At 50.7% G+C, this 20,921-nt stretch overlaps 1 protein-coding gene across 2 annotated transcripts in view; it reads right to left on the bottom strand.

The window, feature by feature from the left end:
* Positions 1–20,504, bottom strand: part of HPCAL1 (hippocalcin like 1) — a 114,584-nt gene extending 94,080 nt beyond the window's left edge. For both annotated transcript variants that reach the window (XM_060117649.1, XM_060117650.1), the window contains exon 1: positions 20,190–20,504. The gene's annotated coding sequence lies outside the window, so the exon portion shown is untranslated. The remainder of the gene's footprint in view (positions 1–20,189) is intronic.
* Between the last annotated feature and the right edge of the window lie 417 nt (positions 20,505–20,921).

Below are 20,921 nucleotides of genomic sequence, written 5' to 3'. Positions count from 1 at the left end.
GTCTTAACAACTTTGGCATTTCCACAACCTTTGATTGATCCAGCTCTCAAATTAACATTACAATGAAACAGTATTTGCATTTATTTTAATTGGCTTTTACATAACTAAACGTCTCGGTTTCACCCTTAATGACAACAGGGTGAATGAGTTCTTAATAGCGGGACCCTTAAAACAGCAAGATGAAAGCTCATAATTTAAAATGTTCGTGTTTGGAAAAATTCTTCACTGACTCGCTGGAAGCACATTTTTGCTTAATTCTCCTCTTTTTTTCTGAGAAGACAGCAGGACCTTTTGCATGTTGAAATTCATCAACTCAAATTCATAGACTGCCTGCATCGCACTTAAAAATTAATAATCAGAATGCTTTTGGTGCTTTAGTGCAAGGCGTGTGAAGTAGCCACAATGGAAGTGTATGTGAGCTCCATTAGGACACAGGGGAGGTTTTGTCTTTTGGGGGGGAGGGTCTTTTTTTTCCCCCATTGATGTGTCCCTTGTGCCTAGAAGAATCCCTGGTGGGCCCCTCGATAACCATTTGCTGAATGAGTAAATGTGGGCCACCTCTCATTACCTGCGATAAAGCATGTACAACACTTAGCATGGTGCCAGTTACTTGAGCTTTTACTATTTTCATTATCATTATAAGTGAGGTGAAGCTCCTGCCTGGAGAAGGCACTTCTGGGCCTGTAAGGATATGGGTGCAGGTGAGAGGGAAGGGACCGTAAGGTCGGATCTTAACAGACGGCACCGCGAAACAGAGGAAAGCTTCAAGTGAGCTTTATTAGGGGGCGCTCCCGGGCGAAGTTCACTGGTCCGAGAGAAAGGGGCCAGAGAAGTCGCACCCAGGGGAGGGCTGGACAAAATTTTATAGGGGAAGAAGGGAAAGGGGTGTGGTGAGTCTGGGAGGGCGCAGGGTATTCCTTATTTGGTGGTCTCTTCGGGTACGTGGCACTATCTGGTGCCGGTTGCATCAGTCTTGGGACCGCTAGTCCCGCCCCTCGAAAGGAGGGAAGGCTGGGCCAGGTGGAAAGCCCCCAGGTCAGTTCCTGGAACTGGGTGGTCCGGAAAGTCTCCAGGTCAGTTTCTGGAACTGGGTGGTCCAGAGAGTTTCGGTCTGATGCAACCTGTGAATCTGATTGCGTTCCCCTGCCTCGGGCCAGTTGGCCTTACAGGGACCTCACCTGGGGGCCACCACCTGTAACTGCCTCAGTCACCCACCACCCCCAGCAATTCCCCAACATAGGCTAGAGTCTCTAGACCACGCGTGTTTGATCTCTGTTCTCCGGGGAATTCTGTCTACTGGGAAGAAGACTTATTTTTTTTAATGCCATTTCCCCCCCCCCCCCCCCCCCCCCGCTCCAAGAGGTGCTCTAACATGGACAATAGAGTCGGGTGCACAGGAAAAGGGATCAACTGGTATGGAAAGCCCTGCTCTATTCTTGAAGGATGTGTGAGTGCTTATTGGGGGAGGGGGTGCGGTCAGGGATTCCCAGAAGGAACAGCACGTGCAAAGGCCCAGAGGAGTGAATGGGTGATAAGGAACTGCCAGTCAATGGAATTCAAGACATCATGTAGGGGATGAGGGTTGGTCGAGAGGTCAGACAGGGTCGAGCGTCACCAGGAGGGCTTTTCAGGCCACGCTTAGCATTTGGACTTTGCTCTGCAAGCAAGGATTTGAGAGCATGGAGCAACGCAACCGACATACATTAGAGAAGGCTCATGCAGGGCTGGGGCTGGGGCTGTGTGTGGGCGATCGGTCTGGTGGGTGTGGGGAGAGGCGGGGTCAGGAAATCCGCTAGAAACACAATCACGCAAAAAGGTGGTGTGAGTGCAGCACAGGAGTGGTGAAGTTGGAGAGACTGGGATGGATCTGGGGGATCTAGATCTTGATGACTAACTTAAGAGACCAGCTTGATAGGATGGAGGGAAAGAAAAGCTGAGAAGGGGCTAGAATGTCTCCTGGGCCTGCCTCCATATCTGAGCAGGCAGTGGTCTATCTGGGGGACTTGGGAATAGCAGGTTCTGTTTCGGACACTCCATCAAACAACCTAAAACCCAGCAAACCATGGCTTTGACAAGAAAGGGTTTTCTTTGTGTCCAGGGCTTGGGCAGCGGTTCAACAATGCCATCAAGGACCTAGAGTCTTTTTCTGTTCTACCATCCTTAGCACATGGATCTCAGCCTCGTCATCATAGGATGGCTACCCTATTTCCACAAATTGCATCTGCTTTTCAGGCAGGAGAAGATGGATGGGTCAAAATCTTTCTGTCTTGGGACTCTGGCTTTTTATTCAGGAAGGGGGCAGCGATAGGAGAGTGTGCCAGCAGCCTTGAACTGACATCCCACTGGCCAAAACTCACTGGGTTCTCCAGGCTGGAAGGTTGCGCCCTTAGTTGTCCAGCCTCTGAGCAGAGGGGCCCTCGCACTTGCTCTTCCCTGTGCCTGCTGTCCTGCCCAGCTTCCACATGACCAGCTCCCTCATTTTTTTCCAGTCTTTGCTCAAATATCACCTTCTAATGAGGCCTTCTCTGACCACTCTATTTAAAATTTCATTTCTCACCCACCCCCCTATCCAATACCTCTGGACCTGCACTAACATTTTTTCCACAGCTTCTTTTTTTTGGCTGCGCCTTGCAGCTTAGAATCTTAGTTCCCCGACCAGGGATCGAACCCAGGTCCTCAGCAGTGAAAGCCTGGAGTCCTAGCCACCGGACCAGCAGGGAATTCCCTTTTTTTCCCCCCACATCTTCTAAGTATTACTGTATTATACCGCAAATTGACTAATTTAGTTTACTGCTTCCTGCTCCCAGCTAGAAACATCAGCTCTGAGAGGGCAGGATTTCTGCTGGATATTCTCCTAGAGCAGAGTCTGGCACACAGTGGGAGCTATGTGAATGAATGAAGGAAGGAATGGAGGGCTGATTCATGAGAGAGCGCCTTTGCCTACCCAGGGCTTCTTCCCAAGCCCGGTCTCTACTTAAAGGGAGACTACTCAGTACATGGTCCCTGCCCTTAGGAGCCCCTGGCCTGGAGGAAAGATGAGACCCACGTTTGGAGGTGACTGGCCAGGACCAGAGCCTTGCAGATGGCAGGGCCGTGGGAGCCGGAGCAGCAGTGCCCCAGGAAGAGCAGGGAACCTGAGCAGGTCACCTGAGCAGGCCCAGAAGGCTTCTTTGAAGAGGCAACCCCTGAGAAGGCTGGGAGTTGTGAGAGTGATTTGGGAGGGTGCAAGGGGCAAGCAGAAGGGTGTAGCAAGTGTTCCTCTCCTCAAATGATGGCGCTGAGAATCATAGCCCAAACCCAAGGTCATGATGGGGAGTCCCCAGGACCAGCTCCCTGAGCAAGGAGAAGGTCAGATGTGAAAGAAGTCCCTTAAAAAAAGAAAAATAAAGAAAAAAGTCCCTGAGAGTCTCATAGCAAGTCCCCACCCCATTCTGGCCCTCTGTCCTCGACAAAGGTGACCACACAGCTGGCTGTAATCCAGAAGCAGGTTTAAGGGAGCTGCTTGCTCAATCTATGATCTGATTTGAGCCAAGCTGACTGCCCTTATTTCAACAGACGTCTTTAATCTGAGCAGTAAATTCCCAGGCTGCCCAGCACACAAACAGACAGTCACTCCCTGCCTGGCAGACAGAAAGACGGAGCAGATCTGATGTTCCAAGAAGATGGAGAAGCAGATACAAATTTCCACATCCTTTGTAAGGCTCAGCCAGTACACTCCCCGGACCTCTTCTGTGGGCTCACATCTTGCAGGAGGAAAATGAAAACCACAGGTTGACTGCAGAACAGAGAAAGGAAAAGGGCAGAAGACTGGGAACTCAAATTCCACAAAGGAAACCAGAAAGACCCTGCTGTTTTAGGCAATCATGTGTCAGGGGCAGCAGGATGTGAATAAAAAGACAGGTGATGATGAGGATGATGATGATGATAATGCTGATGATGGTGATGGTCCTTACATTCATATAGCACTTTAGAGTTTACAAGAGGTCTAATGGCTATTTTTACAACAATCCTGGGAGCTTCTATAACTCCCATTTCACAGATGAGGAAACAGATGCTCCAGGGCAGTGCCTGGCAGACCCAAGGGACTTGCGTGGAGAAGGTGAAGGTGGGAGGTGTTTGAGCCTCGGAGAGGAAAGCAGGATCAGGACAAAGTGATAGAGGTGACTTTTTTCCTTTAAAAAGAATGGTCTTGGGGTGGGGGAATGAATTGGGAGACTGGGATTGATATATATATACTACCATGTCTAAAACAGATAACTAATGAGAACCTACTCAATGCTCTGTGGTGACCTAAATGGGAAGGAAGTCCAAAAAGGAGGGGATATATGTATACATATAGCTGATTCACTTTGCTGTACAACAGAAACTAACACAACACTGTAAAGCAACTATACTCCACTAAAAATTATTTCAAAAAAAAAAGAATGGTCTGTTCCCTATCCATTAGATGGTAAGGAAGTCAGGGCAGCATCAGGAAGAGACATCTCCAGTGTGCAGTTACCTCCAAACTGGAACCCAACCAGGCAGGATGTCCCTAAGCCCAGGCCACTTGGGGTCTAAAGGTTGTTTTCTTGTTCAGACCGCAGCATCCTCTGCAGCTGCAAGACCAAGCTCTCCGGTCAAATCACAGAGCACACAGAGGCCGGTGTCTGCCACTTTCTCAACGTCGCTGAAAGCCAACACAGCCCCCAGCTCTGTTCCACGCCCACGTACAGCCTCTGCAGGCCGTGACGAGACCACTCGAGGTCCCCACCAGTTAACGAGTTTGTGCAAAACGGGCCGTCCAGCGGAGGGGCCAAAGGAGGCCTTCGCTCATGACCACCAACCCGCAGAAGGGAAGGAAAAGAGTGGATGTGCCTTTGCTGATGGAGTGACCGCAAAGAAGCACAGGGCGGGAGAGCGAGGCAGGGATGCCCACTGCGGGCCTCCAGCTGCTGATGTTGCGGGTGGGGGAGGCAGTCTGTTTCCACGGGGTTGGAGGATGCTGAAGCCGAACTGGATGAAGGGAGAAAGGAAGCTGCCAGGTGTTCAACAAGACGCAGGAAGCGCAAAGAGCTTTCTACACAGCTAACCATCAAGGGATTGCCTTTAGAAACTATTAGATGGAGAGGGACCCAAGCAGAGGCATGAGTAGGATTTTTTCCGTGTATAAAATGATAAGCAGGCTGATAAAGCACTGTTCTACACTCTGGAAAATGCCTGTGAATAAGAACAGCTCAAACGAATCAGTTGCTGTGTCATCCCTCCAACAAGGCCCGGGGGCCCTCACCCCACGGGACAGTGAGAGGGGTTCAAGGCCCCCTTGTGTGGCAGTGGCCAGCAGCATGAGCCAGGGGAGGTCAGCCCAGGGTCCCTCCTTGGCTTCCCGCTGTCTTGGGTCACAATCATAATATGAGCTCCACAAGGGCAGGTCCCCCGGCATCTTGCTCGTCGTTGTATCCCCGGGCCCAGAGCCGGACTTGGCATACAATACAGAATTACTGAACTAATTTGTTGAATTGTACAGGGTAATCATCGTTCACGCTAAAGAGAGCGTTCCTGGCTTTATTCAAAGATTTTGTTCCAGTTGTTGTTTTGGGGTCGGTGTTCCTTCCATTCATTTTAAGCATTTTGGCAGGAAAGGTAGGGTTATGCGTGTTAAAAATTAAGCAAACAGAACGGAGGGCAAAATTATGTCAGAAATCCCTGTGTAAGTCAACAAAACAGAGGACCTTTGTTTAGAAAAATTTAATTCACATACACAGTTTCAGAAATATCACAGAAAGTGAGGTTTATTCCTTCTCCAGGACAACTGGGATACCCAGGAAACCAGTGGGACACACCCGGTCTCCATGGTAACCTACCTGTTTCCAGTGACAGGAGAGCTTTCTTCCCACCTCCATGTGGAATCCCGCAATAAGCTAAGGACCCAGCTTTCAAAAATAACAATTTCTGAACACAGGGGCCATACTAATGTTTTTAAAGTATGGTTTCCTCATAGTGAAGATCCTGAAGTAATTAACCAGATGTGTACGTAATCTTGCTGACAATTATATTTTCTTTCACAAGATCATAAATACAGACACTAGACTATAAAGATATGATTTTTTAAAAATTTCTAATTCAAGAAACTATGAGCAGGCACTGAGCTAGGAGCAAAGGCAACCTCTGATTTATCACATTTTACAGCAATATTATTTGCCTGGAGAGACAACCCAGCCCCCAAGCATCCCTCTCCTTCATTCACTCTGAAATTAATCTTTCCTATTAGCCAGTTTCTCTTATGGCTGGCTTTGCCTTCATAACTTTCCACTGCTGACTCAATATCCTGGACTCAGACAGATTAGACCTCTGCAAAACGACAGGAATAACAGCCTAAGACGCCTTTGGAGGGATGCCACCGAAAGTCAGGCACGGCCCTGACAAGGGCTGAGATGGCCCTGCTCACCAGCCGGTAAATACAGTCAGTCAACCCGACAGAAGCCCAAGATCAACCCAAGGTCAACCCAAGTCAACCCAACATCCACCCAAGTTCAAGGCAGGAGCAGCACAGGCAGGGGGGAAGGATCACCCTCAGAAGTCCTTCAATTTGCAGGAGCTGAAGACCAGCAGTTCCCCTCTGGGGGAGTCAGGAAGGAAGGGCTGGGATGGGATGGGAAACCAAAAGGGAGCTAAAACACATCAGCCTGAGAGACCAACAGTAAGGAGATTATTCCTGGAAGAGGGCCACTGCGCGACCACTCCGTGACGAGAATACAGAAGGAAAAGCCGGGGTAGGTGGTCCGAGGACATCAAACCACCTCATTAAAAGACCCAAGGTCAACACAGCAGGAGCCGCGAAGCCTCCTTACAGGTCAGGAAACAAAGTGAACGCCCAAATAGAGGCAAACAAAACAGAACAAGCACATCCTAGATCATAAACAAACTCTAGCCCTGCCATGTTGAAATGGCGAATTTCTCGGAAGACTTGGAACATTTTTCTTACATATCCAAGTTAATAGAGTTACTCAGTATTGAATTTAGATGAGATTAACAAATTCTAACAATGTAGCAGGATAAATTTCCATTAATTCAAATCATCACAAGTATGGAATTTATGGGTTCCAGCCAGTCTGACTATAAAAAGAAAGTTTGCTAAGCAAATTAAGAGGATAAACAAGGTTATCAGAGGAATGCGTTCTTTGGGTTCCTTTTTAAAACCTTCTTTTTTTCCTACTTGCAAAACGAATACATTCCCGTGGGTGAAAATTTAGAATGTAGAGTAATATGAAAAAGCAGAAAAGAGAAACCACTCATGATCCCATCAGACTCAACTGCTGACAGTTTGGGATATTTCCTTCCCATCTACTTTCTCTGAGCCTTTTTTCCCTCCCTATCTAGTTCTACATCTTGCTCTTCAGCCCTATATTAAGAGACACGTTTAAATTGCTTATTTTCAACCCCTTTAGCAAATACTTACTAGCTTACTACCAGAAATATGTTCATTTCAAAGAAGTCTTAGTAACTCATTAAAAAGACCAATTTGAGGTGAAAGCTGGTCAGGAGTTTGCATCAATACATATACTTTTGTCTGAAAATAATACAATTACTTATCTTCTACAATACTCCCCAATTCTGAATTTTCTCTGGTTCACAATTAGTCAAAACAAGAAGTTCAGTCCACCAGTTTCTTAGATCATGAGCGGCATGACCTCCCAGAAAAAACAGAAGTGCCCCATTACACCGAGGAGGGCAACATCTATATCCTCTACACTGGCTTTTCTTGCCATATTGTCCTCTTAAAGGAATTGTAAGCATGGGACTTCCCTGGTGGCACAGTGGCTAAGACTCCGTGCTTCCAATGCAGGGGGCCCGGGTTCGATCCCTGGTCAGGGAACTAGATCCCACATGCATGCCGCAACTAAGCGTTCACATGCCGCAACTAAGGAGCTGGCGAGCCGCAACTAAGGAGCCCACGTGCTGTAACTAATGAGCCGGTGAGCCGCAACTAAGGATCCCGCCTGCCACAACTAAGACCCAGTGCCACCAAAGAAATAAATAAATAAACATTTTTTTTTAAAAAAGGAATCGTAAACAGCTTCTAAGTAAGGCTCTCGGATCTACAGCGTAAGATCTCAGCTCAACTGCCAACCTGCTAACGTGCTCCCACAGTGAATACCCCAATGAAATCACACTCTTCCTTGGTACCAGGAGTCCCTGTCTTCTTAATCTCAGCTTCCTTAAGACATAGCACCATCCCTGGCACAGGAAGTTATAAGAAGGCACTGAATGGACGGATGGGTGGATGAAGCACACAGAGGTCATCCCCCTAAGTTCAGTGCCCTCTGCCTTACCACTTCCTTCTAGTCTGTGCTCCACAAATCTGTTCCTCTGTATTATCACTCTCTTCTGAATTGTGATGCCAGCTCTTCAGATGGCAGTTGCATCTGTGTTTCGTAAGAGGTTCATTTTTTTGTTGCAGTCAGTTTAGCTATAAAATTCTCTCTATACTTTATGTTGGATGTGCCCTACAACTCAAATTTACTTTTTTTTTTTTTTTTTTTTTTGGCCACTCCGCGCGGCATGTGGGATCTTAGTTCCCCAACCAGGGATCAAACCTGCACGCCTTGCAGTGGAGGCAAGGAGTCTTAACCACTGGACCGCGAGGGAAGCCCCTCAAGTTTACAATTTTAAGCATTTTTCCTGGCTTATAGAGCTGACAGAAAATTTACAGGTTATCTAGCCCTGAGCTGCATTTGACAAATGAGGAAACTGAGATCTGGGGAGGAAAAGTGCCCATGCCAAGTAAAACCAGACATTCGTAACAGGAGGGCAGTCACTCCACCAGCCCATAAGGTCGTGATGCTTTCCAGGCCACTGTCCTGCAGTTTTCATGAGCGCGTAAAACACTCACCACCAGCGACAGCACAGGAAACAGCATTAGTGCACTGAACCGCACAGTCGCACATTCAGGCCTGCAAAGCAAGCCCCTTAGCTGAGGTGCTAAGTTTTAAATAATTCAATTCACTCACCATCCTACAGTTGAGAGAAGACGATGGTGGTTTGGCCACACATCTGGACATCCACTGAGTCCCAGGCTCAGTGCCAGGAATGCGGGGCCATGGAGGAGAAATCCACCGGGGCCCCGTATGCAAAGAGGCCCACTGCCCTGGGAGAGGCAGAGAAGCTCAGTCCCCAACCTGCTAGGGCAGGCCCTAGAGAGGCGCATCAGCAAAGGGCCTGGAGAATGCGGCCAGGAGCCCAATCTGTCCTCCCTGGGGGGACAAAGGTGACAGTGGCTCCCCCCTGGGCCTGAATGAATGGGTGGTAAATTAGCCAGGGTTCTCCAGATAAACAGACCTATGCAAATTCAGGATATGCATATATCTTATGCACACACACACACACACACACACACACACACACACACACATATATACATACACACACACACATACAGTAGTCCCCCCTTATCCGAGGGGGATATGTTCCAAGACCCTCAGTGGATGCCTAAAACCACAGACAGTACTGAAATCCATATTGCTATTTTTTTTTCCTGTACATACATACCTATGATAAAGTTTAAACTATAAATTAGGCACAGTAAGAGATTAACAACAATAATAAAATAGAACAACTTACTGTAATAAAAGTTATGTGAATATGGTCTCTCTCTCAAAATAGCATACTGTACCATTCGCATCCTTCTTGTGATGACATAAGATGATGAAATGCCTACATGATGAGATAAAGTGAGGTGAATGACGTACGCATTGCGATGTTTTGTTAGGCTTCTACTGACCTGATGATACGTCAGAAGGAGGATCATCTGCTTTGGGGATCCTGGATCACTTGAGCCATCAAGATGTTGATGGTTGGATGTCAGGAGCAGATGATGTTGATGGTTGGGGATCCCAGGGGGATGAAGTGGGACAGTGTGATATTTCATTATGCTACTCAGAACATCACAAAATTTTATTTTTTTCTTTTTTTAATATCTTTATTGGAGTATCATTGCTTTACAGTGGTGTGTTAGTTGCTGCTGTATAACAAAGCGAATCAGCTATACATATACATATCTCCCCATATCCCCGCCATCTTGCATCTTCCTCCCACCCTCCCTATCCCACCCCTCTAGGTGGTCACAAAGCACCGAGCTGATCTCCCTGTGCTATGCGGCTGCTTCCCACTAGCTATCTATTTTACATTTGGTAGTGTATATATGTCCATGCCACTCTCTCACTTCGTCCCAGCTTACCCTTCCCCCTCCCCGCGTCCTCAAGTCCATTCTCTATGTCTGCGTCTTTATTCTTGTCCTGCCCCTAGGTTCTTCAGAACTTTTTTTTTTTTAAGATTCCATATATATGGGTTAGCATATGGTATTTGTTTTTCTCTTGCTGACTTACTTCACTCTGTATGACAGTCTCTAGGTCCATCCATCTCACTACAAATAACTCAATTTCATTTCTTTTTATGGCTGAGTAATACTCCACTGTATATATGTGCCACATCTTCTTTATCCATTCATCTGTCAATGGACACTTGGGTTGCTTCCATGTCCTGGCTGTTGTAAATAGAGCTGCAATGAACATTGTGGTACATGCCTCTTTTTGAATTATGGTTTTCTCAGGGTATATGCCCAGTAGTGGGATTGCTGGGTCGTATGGTAGTTCTATTTTCAGTTTTTTTAGGAACTCCATACTGTTCTCCCATCACAAAATTTTAAACTTAGGAATTATTTCTAGAATTTTCCATGTAACATTTTTGGACCACAGTTGAGCACAGGTAATTGAAACCTTGGAAAGTGAAACCATCGATAAGGGGGGACTACTGTTTATACATATACAGATAGATTTATTACAGAAATTGGCTCAATTTGAGGCCAAGAAGTCCTACAATCTGCCATGTACAAGCTGGAGAACCAAGAAAGCCAGCGGGGTAAGTCCCAGTTCACATCCAAAGGCCCAAGAACCAGGAACACTGAAGTCCAAGGACAGGAGAAGATACATGTCCTAGCTCAAGAGAAAGAGCCAACTTCTCCTTCCTCTGCCTTTCTGTTCTACTCAGGCCCTCAGTGGATTAGATGACACCCATCCACAATGGTGAGGGCAATCTTCTTTACTCTGTCTACTGAACCAAATGCTAATTTCCTTCAGAGACACCCTCACAGACATACCTATACATCCCATACATAATGGTTTACCAGCTACCTGGGCATCCCTTAGCCCTGTCACATAAAATTAAAAAATAAAATTTAATCTGACACTTAAAGTTAATCATCGCAGGTGAGATTTTTCCAAGAATCTTACAGATTAGTTATGCTCATGAGGCCACTTGCAGAGTAACATTCCATCATCCACCCATTCGGGTCCTCTGTGCCTACCGCTATCCTGTCGTAACACCCCTCATTACCCCCCTAACACTAGGGGGCGTCCCCCCAAAGAACAGCCAATTCGGCAGAAATGGGCTATGGGATGCAGTAGCCAAAGTTTGGGAAGCAATGCTGAGACTGAATGATGATGACGGTGATCATGATGACGGTTATAGCGATGCTGGTGATGGTGATGGTGATGACGGTGGTGATGGTGATGATGGAACCAGTGATGGGCGATGATGTGGCTGTATTGGAAAGCCAGCAGCTGGCCCCGGACAACACCCAGGCGGAAGGACTTACAGTGGAAGGAACGCAGTGAGACCTTTACACTGCTTGAGGGTCCCTGGCCCCGAGGACCTGGAGTCCCTTACCTGCGCTACACCTCCCCTGCCCCACCCCCACCAACAACGTTGAAAAGAATTCCCAAATGCACAAGCTTTCACTTTACAGCTAGCTCTGAGAACAAGCAGCCAGGCCGTGTTGTCTTTAGGTGAGGTAAAAGCACATCACCAGGAACGCAGGCTAATAAAAGCAGCAATCCTTTATCCTGTCTTTAGAGAGAAAGAAGAGAAAAAAGCCATCCCCAGAGAATAAGAATGTCGAAGTTCTGGCATGAAGGAGAGCCGGGGCTTAGCGTCTGTCCAAGGCCTGTTCCTACCTTTACTCACCAGGAAGGAGAAACAGCACGGCCGGGCTCCCACCCCTGGAAGCTGAGCCAGGCCGTCCAGGCTGCGTCACAAAGCGTGGCCCTGGCACCGCACGACTGAGGGATTTTTAATAAAGCCGCATCCCTGCCGCCGCCGCCGCCGCCGCCGCCGCCGCCGCACGCTCCGGGGAGAGCTGAGAGCGAGAGATGGGGCAAGCCGCCAGCAGTCCTGCCCCCCAGGGGACCCCCCACCGGCTCACTCAGCCACGCCCGTAAATACAGAAAATGGCACGACATTGGAAACGACGGTCTTTAAACCCAGGTGATTGACTTGGAGAGGCTCTCACTTCCCTCCAAAAGTGGATTACAGCGCAGCAGAGGGAAAGGATGGGAGTGACAGGGAAGGGGGGAGCTGTCGTCCGTGCTGTTTTCTGGACACGTCTGTTAAATGCACAGGAAGGAAGCAGAGACCTGAGCGTTTTGCTGCTGGAGGGAAAACAGCACTGTGACCCCCACACACGGCCGCTCAGAACCATAACTCTGACAGTGTTGCTAGGGGTCCCCCTTCAGCCCATGGGCACCCCCGCATCCCAACTAATAAACGCTTCCCAAGTGCCCAAGGCGGGAGGGGATTAGGGGGTCTGCGCCTCCTAATGTCTGAGGAATAACCCACAGGTCTCTCTCTATGTGTCGCCCCCCCGCCCCAAGTTCAGGGTCACTGTGGCTGCATCAGGGACCCTGAGCGACGCTTTGCAGGAGATGCGAGCTGGGACAATCCAACAAGGCAGCTCCGCAAACTCCAAAGCATGACCCTCCCGGCTCCCTTCCAGGACCCTTGGCACACACACATTCACAGACTCTCATGTCATGTGCCTTGCGGCTACAGTCTGGTCAAAATATGCCTAATAATCCTGAATTTGAAAAGAAACATTTATTGCTGAGGAAGCCCTGCAGCAGCCTCCATTTCCGCAGACATGTGACCAGCCAGACTCAACTGGGTCCTCTACATCCAGGTTTCATGAGATTGTCTGATGGGGGCCCAGAACCCCTTTTCTCACATGAGCAAACTCAGAAAGGGTCACTCAGCCAATAAACAACAGAGCAGAGACTGACTGGAACCCCGGTCTGCCTGACCCCATCCCTGGTCTTTCCCCTGGGATATTCTGAAAAACAGGGTCTAACAACCCCAATCCTTCAGGAAGAAACAAGACACTCTCAGTGTCCACGGTGAAAGTTCTCTGCACCAGTGAGTGGTAGAGACCATTTGTGACCTGGTGGTCTACACACCAGACCCAGATCCATCTATATACACTGGGTGTACAATTGCTGTGTCTCAGGCTGCACATTTGTAAAATGGGATCTCCTGCCCTGCTACTTCCCTCAAAGAACAAAACTGACACAAGAGGGGACTTCCCTGGTGGCGCAGGGGTTAGGAATCCGTCTGCCAGTGCAGGGGGCACGGGTTCGAGCCCTGGTCTGGGAAGATCCCACATGCCGCGGAGCAACTAAGCCCGAGCGCCACAACTACTGAGCCTGCGTGGCCTAGTGCCTGTGCTCCGAAACAAGAGAAGCCACTGCGATGACAAGCCCGCGCACCGCGCCAAGAGTAGCCCCCGCTCGCCACAACTAGAGAAAACCTGCGCGCAGCAACGGAGACCCAACACAGCCAAAAATAAATAAAATCAATTAATTTTTTTAAAAAGGACACAGGAATAGACTTCTGAAACGCACAATGTATGGAGGCGCCTGAGCCCCCTCCCTCCCCCAGGGCCTTCCTCCACATCTATTGACCAAGAAACTTCTCTGTACGTCCACACACTTAAACTGAGTCACTCCTACCCGGTCAAGTACTGGGGCAAAGGAAGCTGCACCCTGTACCACTCACGCCCTCGAAGGAATTTACATTGCCTGGGAGGTGATGACAGGAAAAGCCACAGAAGGGCATCTCCTTACTACCTAATAGTCCTGGAAGAGAAGGTTTAATTCTTGCTGCTTCTACTATCTACCAATGGCTTCGGGCTACTTATTTTGCCCTGGGCATCCTCCACGTTTTCATTTTAAAAAATGGGTTTGATCCCATTTGCCTCACATGTTCCTGCTGAAACAAGATAATGTAGCAGGGCCTCACAACACAATTACACACCCTGTACTGTAAATTCCAACACTTTGCTGGATACTCAGGAGTTCACAAAACAAACGTGAAGGAGGCAACTTCAGTTAGTCCAGCCAACATGCTCTGGGCATCCCAGGTGCCCGGCGCTGTGCTAGGTGACAGATGACGGGCCAGTAAGACCTGAGGCTCCTTCAAAGAGCTCCCCGACCCACAGGGAGATAGCATTGGCTACTTCAGCAGCCGGAGGGAGAAGCCAGTTCTAACTGGGAGACTCCAGGAAGGCCTCTCGGAGGAGACCCTTGAGCCCAATCTATAAAAGGAACCATAGGAAGAAAAGGCAAATCTAGAAACAGGAAGCCGGAGGGTAGTTGCCCGGGGCCAGGAGTGGGAACGGGGAGTGACAGCTAATGGGCACGAGGGAGCCTTCCGGGGCCGAGGGAGACGCTCTAAAACTGGATTGTGGTGACAGCTGCACAACTCTGTAAGTTTACTGAAAAGTATCGAATAATACTTTTCTGTTTTTTGGCCACGCCGTGCAGCATGCGGGATCTTAGTTCCCCATCAGAGATAGAACCTTCACAGGCGGCAGTGAGAGCTCGGAGTCCTAACCACTGGGCCACCAGGGAAGTCCCATCTAAGTACCTTTTTTTTTTTTTTTTTTTTGGCTGCTTTGGGTCTTCGTTGCTGCGCGCGGGCTTCCTCTAGTTGCGGCGAGCTGGGGCTACTCTTCGTTGCGGTGCGCGGGCTTCTCATTGCAGTGGCTTCTCTTGTTGCAGAGCACGGGCTCTAAGCACACAGGCTTCAGTAGTTGTGGCACACTGGCTCAGTAGTCGTGGCTCGCGGGCTCTAGAGCGCAGGCTCAGTAGTTGTGGCGCACGGGCTTAGCTGCTCCGCGGCATGTGGGATCTTCCCGGACCAGGGCTCGAAGCCGTGTCCCCTGCATTGGCGGGCGGATTCTCAACCACTGCGCCATCAGGGAAGTCCTACTAATACACTTTAAATGGGTACACTCTGTGGTATATAAATTACACCTCAATAAAGCTGTTAATTGAAAAAAAAAATTTTAAAGATCAAGTAGGAGTTTAGTGGATCAAGCTGGCTGGGAGGGAAGAAAGACACTGTGCCCACCTGCCTGGCCTCACCCTCACTGTCCCACCTCCCTCCAGACACCTCCTCCCGAGGCTTTTCCCCAGGCCTGGGCCAGGGGCAGGAGCTGCCCTCCCAGCACCTGTCAATTCCACCAGCTCACTAGATGTTCTCCCCAAGACCAAGCTCTCAGGGGCAGGGATGAAGCCCGTGGCCGTCTTTCGGAGCCCAGCTTGAAGCAAGGCCACAGTAGGTGTTCAGAAGAAGTTAGTGAGGAAGAGACTGAACAAGGGGGTTGGGGTGGGGGGTGGAAAGGGACAGGATGAAATGGAAGCCGAGCTCCAGGCTAAGGGATGAGGCTTTGCTGGGCGTTGGGCAGAAGAGGTGTGGGTATGGGGAGGAGGCCGGCGCAGCAGAGGTCTGACCCGTTAGATGGGTGGGGAAATGGGGGAAGGGCAGGGTGCGGTGCGCTCTGGGCTCTGCTGTGACATGTAGTAGCACAGAGCACACACACAGCACGGGGCCAGGGCGGTGGGAGAGCTCCCTGTCAGTGCACAGACGTGACAGCAGGTGCCTGAGCAAGGGGACACCTCCCTTGCTGAAGGGGACACATAGCAAGGGAAGACTTCGGCTAGGGCAACAGGGTATTCAGGCGATCAGGGAAGACTTTCAAGAAGGGACCTGCATACCTCCAAAAGCTTTTTTCCTGTGTCCAGGACCATGGTTGCTTTATCCAAAGAGTCAGAATTTAACAGTCCTGAGTATTTCTTAACCAAGGGTCAGAAACCCATCACTAGCTCCTCAAAGAAGACTTCTCGTCTAATGAAGCCAGTGAGGCTGATGCCAGCACCCCTACTCCAGTCTTCTGGCTTCCTGCCAGCCTGGGTTGTACTAAGACTCTAATATCCAGAAAACACAGCTACTGGATTAGCAAGCAGGGGTCTAGGGGGAGGGTACACTAGGCTTATAAAGGAAAATGAAAAGGTAAAAGAAGGCATCTTTGCTGCCCTGATGCAGGCAGGGGAGGGGGCCTGAGGCCTTTCAGAAAGTGTCTTTAGTTAGTCACGTGTCATGAACGCAAAGATATGAAGCACTGCCCCTGAAACTCAATTCGACTTGAAACGACATGGACAAGGCAAGACTCTTTTAAAGGATTCACTGAGCTTTTCAGATGATTTTTTTCTTTTTAATTCTTTAGACTTGCACCTTGCTCAGTACCTAAGAAATGTTGCACCTGTCAAACTGTATTGATTACCTGAAGTTACATTAAACCCACACCAGTGGATTCCAACGGATTTTTTTTCTTTTTGGTGGAAAGTGATTTGAAAGAAAGTGTTTTTTCCATGGAGCAAGTGGCGCCGAGAGGCCCTAAGCTCGCTCTGCTATCTCCATATACAATTACCCTCTGTCATCCCCTGATTAGAAACTCAACCCAAAGGGAAGAGGACAGGAGCCACATGAGGTGCACACATGCGCAGACTTGCGTGTGGGCATGAAAACACGAAAGGAACCCAACGAGACTGTGGGATAATGGTGAGTCCTAAAGTAGAGCATGATTAAGTCTCCAAGTGCCCTCCTTCCCCAAGCACAATGACATCAGGGGCTGACAAACTAGCAAAACACACATAATCCCCCATCAAGTCTGGGCTGGCAACTCATAAATTGGAAGCATTATCCTGCAACAAACAAGCACGGTTTAGGGCTTGCTGGGATGCTAAATTCTAATACAAACCCAATCCCCGACCTAGATAAAATTTTGGCCGCCAAGAAGCTTGCTATCTGACGCCAAATAAACTCTGGGCTCCTTATTAATACCCTGGATTATCAGACCTTGGCACTCCACCACTTCCAAGTGGCAAGGCAAGGTCTTAGAGTAAGTCTGGGGGAGGCCTGTGGGAATAAGGGGAATTCAGACCACCCTGAGGGATGAACACTCACTATGGTATTTTTTGTGTTGTTTTGTTTTTAAAGACTTTTTTTTTTTTTTTGATGTGGACCATTTTTAGAGTCTTCATTGAATTTGTTGCAATACTGCTTCTGTTTTATGTTTTGGTTTTCTGGCCGCTAGAAAACGGCGGGATCACCGCGGGATCTTAGCTCCCCGACCAGGGATCAAACCCGCACCCCCTGCATTGGAAGGCGAGGTCTTAACCACTGGACCACCGGGGAAGTCCCTCACCCAGTTTTATGTGAATGGTGACCTTGGAATTGTGCACACAGAGCCCTGAAAAGAGGGGGGCGCCAGCCCCAGATGATAGCACTACCTCTTTACCAGATGAAACTCCACAGCAGCTCCAAGTAGAAATGGGGCTTGGTGAGTGCAAGGCCCAGGCTGGGGAATGTGGGCCAACGGGGGTCCACTCCTTGCCCTTCCGTCGCTTGTATTTCTAATTCTGCACAGCCGTGAGGCCAGAAAGGGACATTAGGACAAATTCTGAAGGAATTCGTCCAAGCTTTTTATTTCTCTAGAGTCTCTCTCTGGAAGGGCTTATTGAAAATGAATGGGTCATTGGCTAGAGTTGGGGCAAATCTTTGTTCTTCTGGGGTTTTGACTTATTCTTGTTTCTCCACAAGAAGATGACCTTCCAGACATCTGATTCCCAAAGGCAGGTCTCCCAAATTATTATCACACGTTGACATCTGTTTTCCAACTTACAAAAATTGCAACGCAAGTGAAGCAGGCAAGGAGAGAACATGGTACCACGACCCACGGCAAGCAGCAGGCAGAGCCCCTGGCCCTTCCCTCTGGCACATTTTCCAATAAAACCTCAAGAGCTCGGTAATTACAGGCGCTTTCAAAAGTGAAACAGAAATAGATCTAGGGCCAAAACACTGGTTTCTTTAAGGCAAAGGGCTGGTTTTAACTAAGGGGGAAAAAATCCCAGCTTTTGGTCTGTCTTCTGAGCAGAGAAAGTCGGACTGATTTTTTTTAATATTATTATTGAATTGGATTATGGGGAAGAGAATAGGATTCAGATCAAGAGCCTTCTCTCCTCTAGGATATAAAATCATTTTATGAAACACGAAAAGCAGGTTCCGTTCTAAGTATGCCCCTGACACCAAATCAGGATAACAAATTAGCTTATTCATTCCCCTGACCTGCAATCACTGTTGAAATCTCAGGGCTTCGGTCCTGGTGGAAGACAAACCAGAGGTTTCTGCTACTGTGTCATAAAAGCCTGAACAAGCTTCCTTGAGCACACCAACCGGGAGCATCCGATACTTGGAAAGGCACCCAGACCCAAACGCAGGCCCTGCCCACTCCATGCCAGCGCTTCATTTTAACAACCTCATCTCATGTACCATGAGGTCAGCTGCTCCCTTGGCGAAGGGTTTTTTTTTTTTCTTACCGGGAAGGGTCCTGAGAGAGAGAAACCAGAGATGGAGGGAAGGAATCACTGGCTGTGACAGAAAGCGGCAGAGCAGCCCTGGCCAGCTCACCCTGCTGGGCCTGAGCAAGCTCTGTGGTGCTGCTGGCAGGACTCCACCAGAGAGAGAATCGTGGTCAGAGCTGTGTGCACATTCACTGCAGTTCAATGAGTGGTAGGTTTGAAACTAAACAATTTAAAAATTAAGGCGTGGGACGAGGATGCAGACCCAGACTCCTGCGTAGGGCTGATCAAAGGGAGAGGGGATTGCCGTTGACGGGGGAGGTGCGGGTGGGGGTCGGGGGGCGCAGTACCCAGAGGGTGTTCAATGCCAGGGCCTAAGTCAGGACTCGCCGTCCCGGCAATCATGCTCCTCTAGGGGGAATCGATGTTGGCGGGGAGGAAAAGGGGGGCAGCCTTCAGCGTGACCAGGCCTGGCCAGGTGCCCTGGGAGCCCGAGATCCGTCTCTACGGGGAGCGCCACTTCACACCGGGGCTCTCAGATCGCAGATGTGCACGCCCCGGGGACTAGGCACTTGTTGAACAAAAGGGTTCCTGACTTCCGCAGCCTCTGCCTTCGGCCAGGAGAGGGACCCCCGCTCGGGCGCCGGAGCCTTCGCAGCTGGATAAGGGCCGGCGCCCCGCGCTGCGCGCTACTGCACCTTCGAGGCGGCGCCGCCCGGGAGCTGCGGCGGGGAGGCGGCGCAGCAGGCAGCCTAAACTTTCTCGAATCTCGGAGCTTCATGGTTAAGTTAGGACGGCGAGTGAGGCACAAAACACGCGCGGGGTGGCGGGGGGGGGGCGGTGTAAGAGTCCCACCCACGATAAAGAAAACAAAAGGATTTTTTAAAAGAGAGACGCTAATCCAATTAACATTAACACCTACTATGCGCCAGGCACTGGGCCGAGAGCTATCTTTAGTGGTTCTCATTTTAACCGTCACGACAGACCCCGAGGGAGGAACTGTCCCCATTTGATAAGAAAACCGCGACCCGGGAAGGTGGCGTGTCGGGCCCAGGTCGCAGTGCGAGTCACGGCGATGCCAGGGCTCCTAACTCCGCAGCAGGGCTCTGTACGTCGCCCCTCCGCCTGGGGAAGAGGGAGCAGATGGCCGCCGCGAGGGCCCCCTCCCCTGGCCAGAGCACACAGGCGACTCACGTGGGCCGCGCGGACCTGTCCCCGGGCAGGGCTAGCCCGGGCTGCCCCCTAAGCCCGGGCTAGCCCCCTCGGATCCCAGCTATCGTCCGGGGCTCTGTACTCCGTCCGCACTGGGCCGGCCGGCCGGGACCCCGGGCTCCGCGCTCGGGGTGGACCGCCCACGCCCACCCTGCCACACGCGCCACACGCACAGCCGCTCACACACGACACGTTCCCCGCCCCGGTCCCCACCAGCAACTGCACCCCGACACACAATTCCACAAACGCAGCCCCAAATGTGCACATCCAACTGCACACACGGATCCCCACGAGGACACGCCATTCCAGGGACACACCACCGTACTCACACCACAACTCCACCGCGCAGAGAAACACAATCACCCCTCAACACACACACGCACACACACACGCAGAGAGCCCGATCGCAGCGCACGCCGGTGCACACGCCCGTACTCCCCGCAGCCCCGCAGCCCGCCCCTTTCCTACCTGCTCCGTCGCAGGACGCGCGATCCGCCGGCTCCCCGAGCCCAAGTTCCGAGCCACCGGCGCTGGGGCGGGCGCGGGCCGCTACGAGGGGCGAGCGCGCCGAGGCCGGAAAGGGTGCCTAGGAGCGCGGGCCTCCGTGCGCCCGCAGCCGCCGCGCCGGCCCTGCGCTCATCTCCTCCCAGAAAGACAAAAGGAAGCCGGCAGTGAGGGAGAGAGCGAAGTGGAGGCGCCCGCCAGTCCGCCGATCCGCCAGTCCGCCGTCTGCAGTCGCCGCGGCCCGCCTGCCAGACCGGGGAAGGAAGGGACGGGAAGGCAGGGCCCGGGGGCGGGGCGCGCGGCCGGGGCGGGAGCTCAAGTTTCCTGCGGACCCGCCCCCTCCTCGACCACGCCCCAATTTAGCCCCGCCCGTCAACCCACTCGGGTCACGCCCCCGTCCCTAACCACGCCCCCTGATGGCCCTGCAGCGCCCGGCCTCCGCTCTTCCAACGCCGGCCCCTTGCTCCTGTCTAGCGCACTCTCTGCCCAGCTGAGGCCTTGACCCGGTCTTAGCGCTGCGTGGATCTCGGAGCAGGGGCGGAGCCAAGCACTGGCTCCGCCTCGCTAACCTTTGGCCTCTGGCCTGAGGGTGTGGGAGAGGCCTGGAGGCGGCACCCGGGAGGGGCCGACCCCGAGCCCTCTTCCGGAAGTGCGGCCCAGGTGGCCCAGAAGGGGAAAAGGCTTCGGTTGCCCCAG

Source organism: Mesoplodon densirostris, chromosome 14, assembly GCF_025265405.1.
Source record: "Mesoplodon densirostris isolate mMesDen1 chromosome 14, mMesDen1 primary haplotype, whole genome shotgun sequence".
Classification (NCBI taxonomy): Eukaryota; Metazoa; Chordata; class Mammalia; order Artiodactyla; family Ziphiidae; genus Mesoplodon; species Mesoplodon densirostris.
The sequence above is the reverse complement of the archived record's forward strand: the minus strand, read 5'-3'. Positions and strand labels throughout refer to the sequence as shown.